Raw genomic sequence first — 8,595 nt, 5'->3', positions numbered from 1 at the left:
ACCCCCCCACCTCCTTTTACTGGGCGAAGTACTAACATTTTCACAGGATTTGCCCTCTGTCTTCAAGTTACAGTCTTAACACATTGATCTCAACGGTGGAGCTGTACACACCAGCTGTTACTATATTATATTTTTGTCTTTTTTTTTTTAATTTATATCTTGAAACATAGAATGGCTGGACTTATAGAGGGTTAAGAGGAGGAAGCCAGGACAATTTTCCATATGAATCTCTGTGCAAGTGCCAGCTGGATTTTGCAGCCTGGTGCTCAGCAAAGCACAGTGGAACAAGAACGCTGTTAGTATTCTTAGAGTGCTCTGAAGAGGAACAGGAAAAGGCAAGAAAATAATCTTACTCTGTACCAGAAAGTAGTGCTGGAAAGTCAAAGAGGAGAATTCAAGCTTCGTCCTCCCCACAGCACACAATCAACATCACTCACCGTCACTCTCATGCATCACGGTGACACTGAAGGTAATAAGCTGCATGTGAAAGAAGGGAAATACTGAAGAGGTGTTGTTGCAGCACATCCCCCTTTCTTCTTGCTCTCCATGCCCTCCAAAACTTCACACTGCTTCCAGGATACCAAAAATACTGCTTGCTGAAACTCTGCCCAGGTGGGGACCCACCATGCACCCATTCCTGCCTCTTGGGATATACTTACTGATGAATTATACACATACAAATAACTAGAGTCGGCTTAGTCTCTCAACTTTTAATTTCATGGCTGATCTACCCTACCTTCGAATCACTGCTAGAGGAACACGAGGCAGTCCTAAACGCAGACGGAGCCCTAAAGCACAGGCAATGCTGGGGTGATATACAAGTGTTGATGACTCCCTAATACTTTAGGTTCTGCACAGTGCTCAGGGCTGGTCCTGTGCACACAGACAAGTGAATTCAAACACCACTGGTTCTTATTAATTCTTTATCAAGACCAGTGAAGTTTGAAAGAGGTCCAGAACAAAAACAAACTATAATATCCCCGTTCTCCCATGGAAAATAGCATCTGCATGGGGGAAGTAGGACCAAACAACAGTCCTGTCCCATTCCTACTGTCCCTCACCTACCTAGCTCTGCAGACAGACACATATTTGACCCTGCCACTCTTAGAATATCCCACATCATTACATGTGTCAGAGGCACTGCCAAGTGGTACAGTAATGCACACAAGTAAAATCCAAATTCCAAGGCTATATAGAAAGGGAAAAAAAATACCAGTTTCTTCACCTCAGGGGCAAAATTGGACTTCACATGTGTGATGGACTGAATAACGCTTTATCACAAGAGCCAATTTTCTTCCAACTCCCCTGCAGCTCTTAAAACATAGATCTTAGTTTTGTATCTGATTTGCTAAATGGCTTTCCTCTCTATCATGCCTTTAAAAAAATAAAAAGGAATGATAAATACATAATTTTATGATTTACTGTGCTTACCAGAAGAAATATTTGAGAAAGGAGGACTGTTCTCACTTAAGAAATATATACTGATAAAAGAATTAAAAACAAAAACATATCCCTCTCCCATAAAGAAATAGGGGTATTATTTCCTCAGGGAAAACAAAAGCCAGAAGAAAAAAGCTAGGTAGTTATTAATATGGAAATTATCTAAAAAAACCTCCTGTGACATATAACAAACAAAAAGCCTTAAGACAGCTCCATCTCACATAGTGATAACACGTAGTGTTTACTGTAGCAAAAACATGAGAGGTGAAAAAAAGATAGAACAAAAAATATATATATAGTGCAAGTCTTGAATCAATAAAGTAATTAAGATCGTAAGTATCCTAAGAAAGTCAACACTTAGGCATTCTCCCACTGTGTAAGGCTTTGTTAGAGAGATTTTTTTTTTCAGAAAAGGACCCTTCTGCCCAGTACTGAATTCCTTCTTTGGACTCATTATATTGCTTTGCTGCCTGCAAAGCACGGTGAGCAGGTACAGCTCCTTGGCTGCACTTCTAGTAACTCCCCTGGGTTAGCCCTGCTTCAAGACACATCTACTCAGGAGTATCTGTAAAATAACCATAGAAATGCTGCCTACCTTCCCCTTGAGACAGTCCAACACCCACCTCCACTCTGGGGAAGGATTTTCTTTTCCAAGTGAAGATATTCCGGGTCTCACTCTTTTAAGCCTTTCCTCCAACCTTTGCAGCTGTAGAGAATCAGGGCTCCAGAGCTACAGCTGCTCCTTCACCACCTGCCCACCTCTTCCCTTCTCACCCCATATCTCTGGTTTTGCCTCCTCTTTCTAGAAGTTTCTTTCTAGCAGAGGCTCTTGAGGGGATGGCATGTCCAGGCTGTGACCACTAATGCTCTTGGGACTAAGCCAAGCTGCTCCCACTTTGGCACCCATATGTAACTCATGGGCCCCTAGCTGAGCTCCCAAATGCAAAACACTGGGCTGCAGTTACCTGGTAGGTGCCTGCATCACCTGGGCTCAGCCTGGCTTTGGGCTCCCAATGGAAAACACGTGGCTACGAGAGCAGGAGAGGAGCTCCACTGTGGGACTGGGTCAGGGCTTGAGCGCATGAGGGGTGACTGAAGCAGCAGCTAGGTGCTGTACCCCTGAGAATTCTGCCGGGCCATGGTGCCTCACAGCCACGGGTCTGATGAAAAAATTCAAGTAACCATTTGTGGAAATCCCAGCAGAAGCACAGCAAGGCTGGGCCACAGCAGCACCAGGGTTTAGGCGGCTGTTTTAGTAATTCTTGTCACCACTGACACACACCGCTCACCTTCATCAAATGTGTAGGACAGCCTTTTTTTCAGAAAAGGGCTCTGTTTGATGGTACAACAGCAGCTGTGCAATTACCCCTGGTAACATCCAGTCCCCTCTGAAGCCACATCCAAAGTTCCTGATGCCACTTTCTCATTGTCTGTGAAACACAGCAGGTTAGAATTTATGTTCGGAAATCTGAGAAGCTTAGAGGCATATGGAGAAAGCAGTGGAGAAAATAAATTGTCTAGAGTTAAGGCTGTGGACATGGAAGCTAAAAGTCAACCAAGAGGTTTTAATTTCTTAGATAGGAATATCATCACAGAAATTTTATTCATGGAATTCAGTGCCATGGGATAAAAGTTGGTTTTAAAAATGCTTGATAGCTAATGCAAAACTGACCACTGGCAGGGGGGATTATGAACTAATTTGAAGAAAGGTGCATGATTCATTCACCTTTGCTCTGGTTTTGTTTAATATTGTAGAAACCTAAAAATATCCAATTAAAAAAATAAAGTTGAGCCAAAGATTCAAGCTGGTCCATGTAAAGGTCCCCCACTGCTTTCAGCATGTTACAGAATAATATATGATACCTTTTATTATAATGCAGCAAGAATAAATCAGCCTTTCACGATTGAGAGGGGACAGTATTACTTGTTCTGGTGCTTTCAGCCTGTCAGAGGTGAGTGTGCTCAGAAATATTGTCACTTTTGTTGCTTCCAATGTGTCAACTTGGAAAGGAGATCACAGAAGTGAGATCAGACCAAGACGAATATTTTGCTGCCATTTTTTTCCCCTTATTACAATTTCTTTCAGGTATAAATTTTGGTATCTCATACCAGCCAGATTAAATTTTTTACTGGACTCAGTGTCTTTACAAGGTTCAGACTTTGATGACCCCTCATTTCATTTTTAGCTATCACCGAACTGCAGCATCTTTTCATTGAAAAATAGTCAATATTTAGATATGCCTTGTGACACACCCTGCGGTTCACACCTGGAAGCAGGTCTGCAGGAAATCATCACATCCCAAACCACCTTTGTAGATCCAAATCACAAGGATTTTTTTCTGTCATATAGACTAGATATTAGGAAGCATTTCTTTACAGAAGGCATTGGAGTGGGCTGCCCAGGGAGGTGGTGGAGTCCCATCCCTGGAGGGGTTCAAGAGTAGGGTTAACATAGTGCTGAGGCATCTGGTGTAGTTGGGAACTGTCAGTGGTAAGTCAATGGTTGGACTGGATGATCTTCAAGGTCTTTTCCAACCAAGACGATTCTGTGAAGAAAGACCTAAACCAAGTGTGGCTGTGCAACCTGCAGTGCAGCACCAGGGCTGGAAGCACGCTGGGACCAGCCCCATGTTCCTGCCTCCAAGCACCAGCCAGGCAGCCCTGGGTCTTCTCAGCGTGCTTGCCTTGTCCAGCTTCTTTTTTTTAAGTGAATCCCACTTATAGAAAAATAGTGATTTTCTGTTTCCTTAATGCTGCCTACAAAGAGCTTCTCAATTTTTAGTCCATTAACAAATCTTTCCAGGGATCTATTAATATGTCACTATGGAATGCCGCCTTCTTCAAAGTTTAATATGGCTTAACTCTGTCTTAATCATATTGCTCTACTACACTTTATAGCCTGCGGCTTCAGGGAACCTTTGCCTTTTATTAGTACCCATATACAATCATGTTGTCATTCCAAAAATCCAGTGCTGCTTTGGGTTTCATAAATTCTTATACCTTTGATTTACTTGGTGTATCTGCAGCTGTCCGAGGAGTAAGATGTGCATCCAGGGCAAGGAATGAAATGTTACAGTACCGACTTGTGCCAGCTCATTGCTTTGCAAGGAGGAGCTGCACCTGACAGGAGATACAGTCACTTTTTCCCTGCAGTGATGCTTGTCAGTGATAACAGTAATACTGGCTCGGTCAAATTCTTGGTACGATCTTGTTCTGACATGTGATGAAAGCTGACAGACTTTCATGCTTGCAACCTTGCTGTGGGTGACTGTTTCTAGCTTGGCAGTGCCCCATCAGGAAGATTTCTCATGCCACAGTCATGGCAGAGTCACAGCATTTCTGGTTTGGCCCATCTGGAAGCTCTGCTGACTGCCTTGTGGGGCAAGGATGGGAGTACCTGTCTGTCACCCATTTGGAGTCATTTGCACCTCCAGGTGAGGAAAAGAAGTCAGGGAATGAAAATCCTTCTTAGAAGGTCAGCTTCAGATACATATTTTATCTGTTGTTTGGGTTGATATTTTGCACTTTATAGTGACATTCACGAGGGACATGAGAAAGTTTCAGTGTGCTAAATCTGTGGTCTTCATCTGATAAATCTCTTCTTTATATCACTGACTTCATTACTGGCCATGACAAAACTAAGATTATGCAATTGTATAAAAGTAGCTGCTGACAATTCTGTTGTCTTTTCCAAATCTGTTTCCACTGAGAAGTGTATTTTAATGCAATTTAAGGTGCTATAGTCCTAGGAGCATGAAAAAGATGGATTCACTAATTAAATGGAAACAAGGTCCAGCCTGCTATCTCTAAAATACAACAGATCCCATCATCTCCACATGCTTGTCTCCCTGCTGTTAAAGAGATTTGTCATTTGCAGGTGCTTGGGTTCTGTCTTAGCATCACTTGAAAGAATCTGAGAAATATCTCATCTGTCTTCTAATAAGACACCATCTGATTATATTTTTTTAGAGTAGTATCCAAGTAGGCATTGTCTGGATCTGGTTAGACATTTGTTGCCTTTTCCCAGTTTCTTTGCAAGAGATTTTTGATTATTTTTTTTTTTCCAAGTCAGTGTTGCCACAATCTGCTCTATGACGGTTCAAGTGTTCAAAGGCATTGGGAATGTGCAGCTTGTACAGAACGCAGCTGCCTGCCTGGGAAATGGTATTAGACACAGAGAATACAGTCTATCGATTCTTTGGCATCTATATCAGCTTCCTGTTTGTTTCTGAGTATAATTTAAGTCCCGTTTTTTTACCTGTTTAGATCCTGAAAGGTTACTGCTTTTGTCTATATGAATTGCTATAGCAACTGTGGTGCTGGAGCAAACAGTCATGAGCTTTAACAGCCTGGGGGTCAGCAGCAGAACACTCTTAATTTAGAGACCTTCATCTCTGAAATCTGGGTTGTTTTACCAGCTTGATTGGGCTATATTTTCTGTATTTCAGCATGACTCACTTTGTGATCTCTGCACTACAGAATTCTGATTTCCACGTGGCATGGCGGGAAGAGATGTCAGTTTGTTTATTTAGGAAGGATTACGTTCTTTTTCCTTTGAATAAACATCGTATTAAAAAGGTCTAGAATGAAACCTGAACTATGTGTTGGTTCACATGTATATCTTGATGTAAAGGCAATGTTCTTATACTTTATTGCAAGACTATGGCTCAAGTCTGAGGCCAAGATGAGACACTGAGCACTAATGACATCACATTTGCTTACGCTGAAGCTGAATTTGGCCTGGTGCTCCGTGCCTTACGTACCGTAGTGCCTCAGCCAAGGGGCTGCTGTTTGTAGCTCTGCAGTCTTTCACATCAGCTGTTGAGGCAGTGTTTTCCTGCTGTTGTTCTCACGTCTTCGTTTATTGTTCCCATGGCCTTGCACCTGCAAACCCCAATAACGTTATACAGCAGGTTCTCATGGGAAGGCATTACTGGTGTGAAAAATCAGCCCTTTCCCCCAACCTTTTTGTACCTCATTTTGTAGATGTTCGTTTATGTTAAAGACAATTAAAACATGGCCCACAACAAAGCAGTATTTGTATACTAAACACTATTAGTATTTAAATACTAAAATATTATCCAATAATATATGTGTACAAAAGGTTAACGACAAATGTGCAACACTTTATCTAATTACATACTCAGCTGTAATCATGCCACAAAGAGGAGCATCCAAGAGGGAGTTTGAGTTGATCCCAGTGAAAAAAGGCATGTAATAAATAGTCAAAAATCATGCCAAAACCCATCATCGTTCTCTTTATCCTTACCACTGCTGAACAGCATAGCGGCCCCAGAGGACACATATGGGGACCCTACCACTGCTCTTCCCAGCTGCCCACAGAGGAGTTTTTCCCTTTTCTTCTGTGTGTTTTCAGCTGCAGACCCTGTGCATGAGAGACTCCGTGCGTGAAAGTCATAATTAGACTCTGTTCATGAGAGCCTGTCTCAACATCCTGCATGCAACAGCCCCAACAGTGTGAAGCTATGAATTATGTGCTTGAAATCACGAAGGCAGGGAAAATCACCAATGGTAGTACGGCAGATAAACCACATGGCATCTCGTTGTTTGTCAGCAGGTCTGCCTCACCCTTCAGTGGGTACAGCAGAAAACAATGGTTACTCATATTTTAGGCAACAAATACCTTGCCTTAAGTAACACACAATTTAAATATAGATAATGGCAGGTATGTAGTTGGTGATTTGTCCAGTGCTCACACATATCTGCCAGCCATAACAGTTTTACCTGCCATACTGCACATATTTTTATCAAAACTGGTGCGGCTGGGGATCTTTTCAGTGGGAACTGCTGTGTCAAAGCCCTTGTGATCCACAGAAACAAAGGTATCCAAGGCTGATGCCTACAAATGCAATAGTTCTGGTCACACTTTCTGTTCTGTAAGCCTAACAATACTGGTTAGTGATGCTGCTGATCTAGCTGATGAAATCATGGAAATCAAAGTGTATTGGCAGTTTGCAGAGGGCTTGAGTTTTTGCCTTCTGGGTAAATCTTTTCCAATCTGATCGCTCTATGACTGCATTCCATGTGTTTTAGCAGGACTTTGGGATTTAAGGGAGAAACTTTCTCATTGTTAGCCTAGTCGAGCAGATTTTGGCCTGAGAGCTTGCGTAGTCTCCATCTGTGGAGAGTTTTCCAACCCTGATTGGATAAAGCTCTGAGCATCTATGGCAGACAGCAGTTTCGGATCATAATATAAGGTGGTGTTTGTTTTTTTTCTGTCAAACACTGATGCACTTCTATAAACTTCCTTTCAATGTATCTGTGTATATTAGCAGGCAAAGCAAATTATAGCCCAGGAGCCTGGCAGATATTTTTTCTCTTAACTTTCCAGTGAAGATGATGTTCTTAACATTAGATATATAGCAGAAATGTAGTAGGTACAGCAACATGGTGACTTCCTGACTCCTTAAATATCAGATGCAGTTTGTATAAACTACACTTGAGAGAATTTCCAAAATATTGTTCTCATTAGTTCTCATTAGACTGTTGGAAGGTAAGTCAGATAACATATTCTTGACAATAAAGGTGAAGAGTAGGACAAATAAACCAGCTTTTTCCCTGTTCAGGTATGGCATATTTTGTAACACGCACACAACTGCTGTAGAGGTATGGTGTCTGGTATCAGCAGAGAGTGATATTGTTTGGAGGGTAAATTTGAAGTGTGTATGGTAAGTTGTAAATATAAGGGCAAGTGTTAATGAAAAAAGGGCTTGAACTCTCTCTCCCTCCATGGAGAGACACATTGTATTATGCCACAGCGATAAACAAGTAGGTGTTTGCGTCTTGACTACGCTTTAGCTTCATGTACAGAAGTGTGAGGAGGCAAAATCAATGGGCTATGAAGACTTATTTGTTTCTTTCAGATGTGTGTGCATACGATTACTAATGCAATGTACCTAAGAGCTTGCACACGGTCAGTCTCAGCATAACTAGTTACAGTGAGACCAGATGAACAGGCTCTCTGATATTGATTTACCTTGGTTGGTATCTTGGTGCAATTTGCACCTTGTCCGCACCAATAAGTGCGGATACATCTGAGAAGCAGGTGCTTCTCACTGAGAAGCGAGTGCTGCACTTGCCCCTGTGGCAGAGATTTTGTGGATTTAAATAGCCAGATGGTGATACTTGGTGGAA

Source organism: Athene cunicularia, assembly GCF_003259725.1.
Source record: "Athene cunicularia isolate RWA chromosome 9 unlocalized genomic scaffold, athCun1 chr9_part1, whole genome shotgun sequence".
NCBI classification, from domain to species: domain Eukaryota; kingdom Metazoa; phylum Chordata; class Aves; order Strigiformes; family Strigidae; genus Athene; species Athene cunicularia.
Note: the sequence above shows the minus strand (reverse complement) of the source record.